This window comes from Sturnira hondurensis, unplaced genomic scaffold (assembly GCF_014824575.4).
Source record: "Sturnira hondurensis isolate 20B ecotype Veracruz unplaced genomic scaffold, ASM1482457v3 Scaffold0020579, whole genome shotgun sequence".
In the NCBI taxonomy this organism is placed as follows: domain Eukaryota; kingdom Metazoa; phylum Chordata; class Mammalia; order Chiroptera; family Phyllostomidae; genus Sturnira; species Sturnira hondurensis.
In genome coordinates, this window is record NW_028093210.1 from 2,632,496 (window position 1) to 2,641,327 (window position 8,832).

Genomic DNA, 8,832 nt, shown 5'->3' on the forward strand with positions numbered 1-8,832 from the left:
GCCCCACAGGAGAGTTCATTGGATGGATCCATAGGGTTCTAGATGTACACAAACCCACCCACCTAGGAATCAGCACCAGAAGGGCCCAATTTACTTGGGTAGTGGAGGGAGTGCCTGAAACTCTGCCTATATCTGAAACAGCAGCACTGTCCCCTCTAGGACCCATTCACCACATACAGCACCACCACACAGCTATGTAGGTTGCCCCACCCTGGTGAATACCTAAGGCTTTGGCCCCATTACTATGCAACAGACATGCTGAAACCAAAAAATATCACCCAAATAAAAGAACAGTTCAAAGCCCCATAAAAAATACAACTACCTATTGAAGAGATAGCCAACCTATCAGATGCAGAGTTCAAAACACTGGCAATCAGGATACTCACAGAAATGGTTGAGCATGGTCACAAAATAGAGGAAGAAGTGAAGGCTATGAAAAGTGAAATAAAGGAAAATGTACAGGGAACCAACAGTGAAGGGAAGGAAACTGGGACTCAAATCAATTGTTTGGAGCAGAAGGAAGAAATAAACATTCAACCAGAACAGAATGAAGAAACAAGAATTCCAAAAAATGAAGAGAGGCTTAGGAACACCTGGGACAACTTTAGACATTCCAACATCCAAATCATAGGGGTGTCAGAAAGAGAAAGGAAAAGCAAGAAATTGAAAACTTATTTGAAAAAATTATGAAGAAAATCTTCTTCAGTCTGACAAAGGAAATAGACTTCCAGGAAGTCCAGGAAGCTCAGAGAGTCCCAAAGAAGTTGGATCCAAGGAAGAACACACCAAGCACATCATAATTACATTACCCAAGATTAAAGATGAGGAGAGAATCTTAAAAGTAGCAAGGGAAAAGAAGATAGTTAATCACAAAGGACTTCCCATGAGACTCAGCTGATTTCTCAAAAGAAACCTTGCAGGCAAGAAGGGACTGGAAAGAACTATTCCAAGTCATGAAATCCAAAGACCTACATCCAAGACTGCTCTATCCAGCAAAGCTTTCATTTAGAATGGAAGGGCAGATACAGTGCTTCCCAGATAAGGTCAAGTTAAAGGAATTCATCATCACCAAGCCCTTATTATATGAAATGTTAAAGGGACTTATCTAAGAAGAAGAAGGCAAAAATATGAACAGTAAAATGACAACAAACTCACAACTATCAACAACTGAACCTAAAAAAACACTGGAACTAAGCAAACAACTAGAACAAGAACAGAATCACAGAAAGGAGATCACATGGAGGGTTTTCAGTGGGGAGGGGAAGGGTGAGAATGAGGGGAAAGGTACAGGGAATAAGAAGCATAAATGATAGGTACAAAATAGGGAGAGGTTTGGAATAGTATGGGAAATGGAGAAGTCAAAGAACTTATATGTATGGCTCATGGACATGAACCAAGGTGGGGAAATGATGGTGGGATGGGTACAGGGCAAAAGGGAATAAAGGGAAGGAAAAATGGAACAACTGTAATAGCATAATCAGTAAAATATATTAGTAAATAGATAAATTGATCACATAATTATAAAAGTAATACTTGCTTCTTAAAAACATTTAAACAATAAAAAAGTAAGTATATGCCTTGCTTCCATTTTCCAGAGGTAACCTCTTATGGCCGATGGTTTGTTTGATTTTTTAAAATATTATTTGTCCTGGCTGGCGTGGCTCAGCGAATTGAGTGCTGGTCTGCGGACTGAGAGGTCGCCCCGTTCAGTCCTCCATCAGGGCACATGCCTGTGTTGGGGGCCGGATGCCCAGCTGGGGGCTTGTGAGAGGCAACCCACACATGTATCTCTTGCACATTGATGTTTCTCTCCCTCTCTCTCCCTTCTTTCACCTCTCTTTAAAAGTAAACAAATAAAATCTTTAAAGATAAAAAATAAAATATTTGGTGCTAGTGCAATAGGTCAAATGAAAGAAATAAAAGATATCAAGATCGGAAAAGGAAAAAATAAAATTCACTGGTCATAGTTGACATGATTGTATACATTGAAAATCCAATGTATAAATTTAATTATTGGAACTAATATGTGAATTTAGCAAGGTTTCTGGACATAAGATCAATACAAAAAAGGTCAGTTATATTTCTACATACTAGCAACAATCAAATTGAAAGTGAAACTTCAAAGTACCATTTTAAAGTCAAATATCTAGGGATAAATCTAACAAAAAGTTTGCAAGGCTTCTACACTGAAAACTATAAAACAACACTAAAAGACTTAAAGAATACCTAAAGGAGGGATTTACCATGTTTATGGATTGAAAGACTCCAAATTGTTAAGATGTCAATTTTTCCCAAATTGACCTATAGATTGAATAATATCCCAACAAAAATCCAAACAGTCTGTTTTGAGGGAAGGGGAGGGGGTAAATTGGCAAGCTGATTCTAAAACACACAGGTAAATGCAAAAGACCCTGAAATCACCAAAACTTAAAAAAGAACAACGCTGGAGGATTTACACTAAACAGTATTGAGACTTGAGATAGAGCTACGGGTATGGGCACAGGGCAGACGGAGGGACCAATGTGGTGGAACAGAGAGCTCACAGAGACCCACGCGTGTACCGGTGCCTGCTTTACAACAGAGCTCCACTGAGATTCAGCGGGGAAAGGGTCTTTGCATTAAACTGTGCTGGCTAATCAGATGTTACTATGGGAAAAGTCAACTTTGACCATCGCCTCATATCATACATAAAAATTAACTCAAGCTGGGTCATAGGACTAAATGTGCATGCTAACACAATAAAGTTCAATACAAGAGAATATCTCGACAAACTTGGGTTAGGTAAAAATTACATGAAACCCAAAAAGCAATAACCACGAAAGAATGATATGCTGGTATTCATTAAAACTGGGAACACCTGTCATTGGAAGACAAGCCTGTAAGGGGCGAGGAAGCAAACCACTGATTAGGGGATGCCCCGCCCACACACACACAGTCAGTAAGAAACACTGCCCAATTAAAAGAGAGCCCAAAAATGTGAAGACAAAAGAGAATATCATTAATCATCCGAGAAATGCAAATTAAAATCACTTCAGAAAAATGTTTGGTAGTAATAAGGCTAAATATGCATATTTCTATGACCCAGCGATTCTCTCTCTGTGTATTTACTGAATGGAAATGCGTTTTTAAACAAAAGCACAGTACCAGAATGTTCATAGTAGCTTTACTCATAATATCCAAAAAAGCAAAAACAACCAAAGTTCATCAACGATAAAATGGCCTCTCTCAGGTGTGGCTCATTTAGTTGGGCATCATCCCGCAAACTGAACTGTCACTGGTCCCATCCCCGCGCAGGGCACGTGCCCGGGTGGCAGAAGAAATGGATGTTTCTCTTTCACATCGATGTTTCTCTCCCTCTTTGTCTCCCTCCCTTTCCCTCTTTCTAAGAGTAAATAAAATCTTTAAAAAAACAATACATGAGATGCTTTTGGTATGTTCATACAATCAAACCCTATATAATAATGAGAAAGAATAAATTATGGACACACTCAACAATAGGGCTGACCCTTGCAGACACGTCGAGTGAAGAAAGTCTGACACCAAAGGGAACTCACTCTGATCTCATTGATGAGGTGTTTAAAGTCAGGCCCATCTAATCTGAGCTGATAGAAGTCAAAATAGCAGTTACCCATGGGGGCAGTTCTATTGAATAGGGGCATGAGGGAGCCTTCCAGGGTGCTGGGAACTTCTATATATTGCCCTTGGGTACACAGGTGTATAAACATATAAAAATCTATTAACCTCTCTTTAGTCTCTGTAATTTTTACCTCAATTTAAAAAAAGTTATGCTAGCTGCTATCTAAAAATTCAAATGTGCACAAACCCAAACGAAGCAATGCTATTGCAGCCTCTTAGTGCATTAGGTCTCTGTCCTGCTCTTGGGCTGGGTGGTGGAGGGATGGCCCAGCGGCGGACTGTGGCCACGTGCGCCCAGCAGGCGACAAACCTGCTGCTGTTTGTTGGTGGTATGGTGGTGGCCACGAGTAAGAGGAGACCATGGTAAAGAAGAGCCAGTGCTTCCCAGCTCCGGCAGCACATTTTCTGGAGAACTGTATTTTTCATTTAATTTTTTATTGTAGTACAATACGCATAAAATAGAAGTTACCATTGTAGCTCTTGCATCTCAATCACCAACATGCCACCTAGACTGAGGAAGACCCGGAAACTTCAGGGCAACGTGAGCCACAGCCACAGCCACCTCACAAGCACAGGAAGCCCCCAGGAGGCTGAGGTGATGCTGGTGGCTTGCGTCATCACAGGGTGAACTTCGACAACTATCACTCAGGTCACTTTGGGAAAGCTGGCATGAGGCACTACCACTTAAAGAGGACCCAGAGCTTCTGCCCCACTGTCAACCTGGATAAACTGTGGACCTTGGACAGCAAGCAGACATCAGTCAGCGCTGCCAAAAACAAGCCGCTCCCATCACTGATGTGGCGCAATCGGGTACTGCAGAGATCTGGGGAAGGGAACGCTCCTGAAACAGCCTGTCGCTGTGAAAGGCAAATTCCTCAGCAGAAGGGCTGAGGAGGAGATTGAGTGTTTGGTGGGGCGTGCGTGCTGGTAGCTTGAAGCCACATGGAGGGGAGTTCATTAAATGCTCATAAGTGAAAAATAAATAAATGAAAGTTACCACTTTAACCTTTTCTAAGTGTACAATTTAGTGGCAGTAAGCACATCTCTAGCGTTGTGCAACCATCACCAACACGTGCCTCTAGAAGTTTTCATCCTTTCAAATGGGAATCTATGCTCATTGAACACTAACTCACCGCCCCCTTTCACGGCCCCCGGCACGCCCCGTTCTACCTCCATGCACCCAACTGCCCTGGGGCCACACGTAATGGGAATCACATGGCATTTGTCCTTGTGCATCTGACCTCTCTACTGAGCATAATGTTTTCAGGTTCATCTATGTTGTAACGTGTATCAGAATTTCATTCCTTTTTGAGGCTAAATAAGATTCCACATTATGAAAGAGCACATTTTGTTTATTCATTCATCTGTCAAGGGAAACTTGTGTTGTTTCCACTTTTTGTCACTCTTGTGGGTGACAAATGTCTGTTCAAGTCCCTGCTTTCAATTCTCTAGGGTACATACACTCAGAAGTGGAATTGCTGGGTCATAGGAGCATTCTTTTCTTAAAAATGGAGTGCTATTTTTCAAACGCTACTGCTCAGTACAACCACTTGGAGATGGTACCATTATTATTTCATTGGTCTGGGCCAGGTCCCCAACATGTATATATTTTATTTAATTGGACAGACACACTTATACTTTTTAAAAAATCTCACTGTTGCCCTGGCTGGTGTGGCTCAGTTGGTTGGAGCATCATCCCATAACTGAGAGGTTGCGGGTTCGATTCCTGGTCAGGGCACATACCCAGGTTGCGGGTTCAGTCCCCAGTCCAGGTGCGAATGATCCCTGGTCCAGTCAGGTGTGATTCTCGGCCAGGCTGCATACAATCCCAGGTCCAGGCGCATACGGGAGGCAACCAATCAACTCTCTCTCACGTCGATGTTTCTCTTTCTCCCTTCCTCTTTCTCTAAAAAGCAATGAAAAACTGTCCTTAGATGAGGATAGAAAAAGATGTCATGGTTTATCCGAAATTCAAATGTAATAGGGCGTTCTGTATTTTATCTGGCCCCCTACTCAGGCCCCAGTTAGAGAAGACCCCCCTCCCCATCCAGCCTTTACCTCTGGACACCTGATCTCAATAAGGACAGAGGAGGAGACTCTAGCAGGTGAGCCAGGAAGTACCCCACTCCCATGATCTCCTGGGGCCAACACCAGAGGCTGATGCAGGTTCTTCCTCAGTGGGTTGCCTACCTGGCCCCAGATGCCACCCCTGCAGGGTGGAACCTACCATAGGCCACCAGGGATAGTCAGGTAGCCCCTGTTCAATTAGTGCTTTCTGAGCACCTAGCACCTTGCTAGGTGCTGGGAGACACACAGTGGCTGCCCTGGGGAAGCAGCAGGAGGCCCTGCAAGCCCAGCTTAAAGAGGGGAAGACTGAGGGGGAGCGGGCCTCAGGTCGCCACTGGGGATCTAGAGGCTGGAGGCTTTCACTCTACAGAGGGTCTGAGCTGGAGGGTGCAGAGCAGGACCAGATCGACAATTGGGGGACAACTGCCACTTCCATGGAGCAGGGCTTCCCCATTCTCATGTGTTCCCAGAGCTTCATCCTTGGGGCAGGGCACAGCTAAGGACATGTGCTCCCTGTTGTTGGTGTCACTCAGGCCCCATCCCTAAGGCTGGACAGTTGGGCTTGTGCCCCATCTTTGAGAAGACCCAGGTCCCAATTTACTCATCAGGTCTGCCAATGAGTCTCATCTTATGAGTCTCATCTTCTTTTTAAGATTTCATTTATTCATTTTTAGAGAGAGGGGAAGAGAATGAGAAAGAGAGGGATAGAAACATCAATGTGTGGTTGCCTCTCACACACCCCCTACTGGGGGCCTGGCCCACCACCCAGGCATGTGCCTTGACTGGGAATCAAACCAGCGACCGTTTGGTTCACAGCCCGTGCTCAATCCATTGAGCTACACCAGCCACAGCCAGTGAGTCCTGGCTCATCCTACATTTGCCTCCCAGGGGCCTCGGACCTAGCTGTCTGCTTGGCCTGTGTGTTCACTGTGGCTCCTGCCTTGCACACCTGTACTGGGTGACTGCAGAGGCCCACAGTAATGACCTCCTGCCTGGGCTGTCCGTATGTCAGGCCACATCTTCTTGGATGCTCCTTTCTCCTGACCGAGACCAAACAGCCTTTCCTAGAGGAATGAGTGTGCTTTGCCACAGACATGGCCCTCCTGACTGCACTGGGCCCTGAGCCTCAGTGGGAAGTTGGGGACAGGCTCAGTGCCTGGGACAGAGAAAGGGATGCCCAATCTATATACCCTCACCCACAAGTTAGCCACAGGGTGGCCTGTGATGGCCAAGAGTGAGCCTCTGGGCTCAAGGAAAGCATGTGCCTCCATTGAAGGGACCAGGAGGAACCCCAGGGCCCCAGGAGCCTGGCCATAGGGGAGGACCCATGGCCAACAGCCACCCCTGGCCTGGCTCAGCAGTGCCTCTTTTGAGAAGGCCTCTGTGGTTACTGTTCCTCCCAGCATGATGAACCTCATTTCCATCCAAGGATGAGGCTGGTAGAGGCCCCTAGGGCTGCTCACCCAACAGGAGGGCAGCATTCATGCAGCAGGCACGGAGGGCCAAACCCCACCCCACTGGCACGGCCTCCCTGGGCCCTCAGGACCCAGGGTGGGTCTGGCACAGTAACCTCCATGTCATGGTGGAAGGGGGTGCAGGAGTGGTGCTCGGGCGTACTGATTCACAATTTAACTAGTGGGCTGCACTGCTCAGTGTCCCTTTTGCCTGCCTGCGGCAGCGCTTTCTGGCTGCTTCCTGCCCTTCCTGTCCCACCACTGATACCCAGCAAGCTGCTCTTTGTCCTCTTTGCCATCTTTGGGCACATCGGTTTATTTTACACCGTGAACTAGTCCTGCTCATCAGCTCCTGGCACCCTTGGGGACACCTTCTTGGAGTTCTCCCAGCCACCTCTTTTAGAACAGCTCAGCCTCAAAAATCAAGGCCCTTCCTGCCAGCCATCTCCTCTTCTTCCCCCATCTTTCACCGAGGCAGCCTGGACTCAACTTACCTCCTGGGCCTTGTTGACTCAGAGATGCCCAGAAGAGGGGGTCGGTGGAAACTCCATCCCTGTGCTCCCAGGCTTAGCCCTGCTCCAGTGGACAGGGACGGCTGGCAGTGCTGGGGATGTTCTGGGTCTCTCCGTGGCCAGTCGGCTGGGCCCTGAGTCCTCAGGATCCGTCAAGGGCAGGAGTAAAGTCCTGCTTGGGGCAGCCCACTAGCTCCTGCTGTCCCCGAGCCCACAGGTTGTCACAGCAGCTAGGGCTCTTCACCTCTTCCTGTGCTGGCTCCGCCTCAACCCTCCTTCCTGTCTGATTTCAAAAGCCAACAGCCTATCAGGCAAATCGATAAGCCACGACTGCTTTGCTGGTTCTTGGCTTCATCCCTGCCCCCCAAGTCAGAGAGGCAGGGGGTGCCACCAGGATCTTCATCTGAGGACCCAGTGCCCCTGCAGACGTGATGCTCAGGAGACAGTGATGTAATCAAAACCATGAAGGAAAACAGGCTCCCCATCAGTGAATCTTTGCTTTTGGGGGGTGGTAGGGGAAGCAGTAAGGATATTCGGTGACTTGCCTGAAGCTACACAGAGGGAGTTTGTCTCTCCGGAGCTTGAGCCCCGTCCTCTCCTAGACTGGCATGCTCTGGTACCCTGCGCCCTCATCGCCCCTTCTAACCCCCCTGCTTTCCTTCTTTCTAGCTCCCAAGAGGCACCTTCAACCCAGCTGTACCCCACAATGTCTTCCTGTGAGTTAAGGCAGGTCACCTGCACCCCGAAACAACAGAGTGTGGTAGTTCACTCAGAGCCCAGAGATGGACGTCAGCAAGTGGGCTGTATGGACAGGCAGGCGTGAGGCGGAAGGACATGGCCCAGTGTGAAAAATATGACAAAAGTTACAATAGAGGAAAAGTGCAGGACATTCTCCAGCCACAGGGAGCAAGTCACAGAGAAAAGCAGGTGACAAGGTGGGAGCCAAGTAATAGGGGCTTCAGTTTTCCTCAGCAAGCAGGTGGGAACCAGTGATGATTGCAGAGCAGGAGAGTCTAGGGTTTAGATGCATGCAGCAACCTGTGTATAAGGGGAAGTGGGTAGTGTGTGCATGTGTGCGTGTGCATTTGGCCTTTTCTCACAAGCTGTGTGTATGAGGGGAGGGGAGGGGAGGAGGAGAGGGGAGGACACGGAGGCAGCAAATT

General features: G+C 47.2%; 1 protein-coding gene and 1 pseudogene across 4 annotated transcripts in view; one reads left to right on the top strand and one right to left on the bottom strand.

Moving 5' to 3' along the window:
• NLRC3 (NLR family CARD domain containing 3) overlaps positions 1 to 7,897 on the bottom strand; it is a 34,386-nt gene extending 26,489 nt beyond the window's left edge. For 3 of the 4 annotated variants that reach the window (XR_005064135.1, XM_037029897.1, XM_037029900.1), the window contains exons 1-2: positions 7,652 to 7,897; positions 5,380 to 5,542 (exon numbers count right to left, since the gene is read on the bottom strand). The gene's annotated coding sequence lies outside the window, so the exon portion shown is untranslated. The remainder of the gene's footprint in view (positions 1 to 5,379; positions 5,543 to 7,651) is intronic. The other variant, XM_037029899.1, reaches the window with a different exon arrangement.
• LOC118975779 (60S ribosomal protein L27a-like) lies at positions 4,119 to 4,615 on the top strand (annotated as a pseudogene).
• Positions 7,898 to 8,832: the final 935 nt, after the last annotated feature.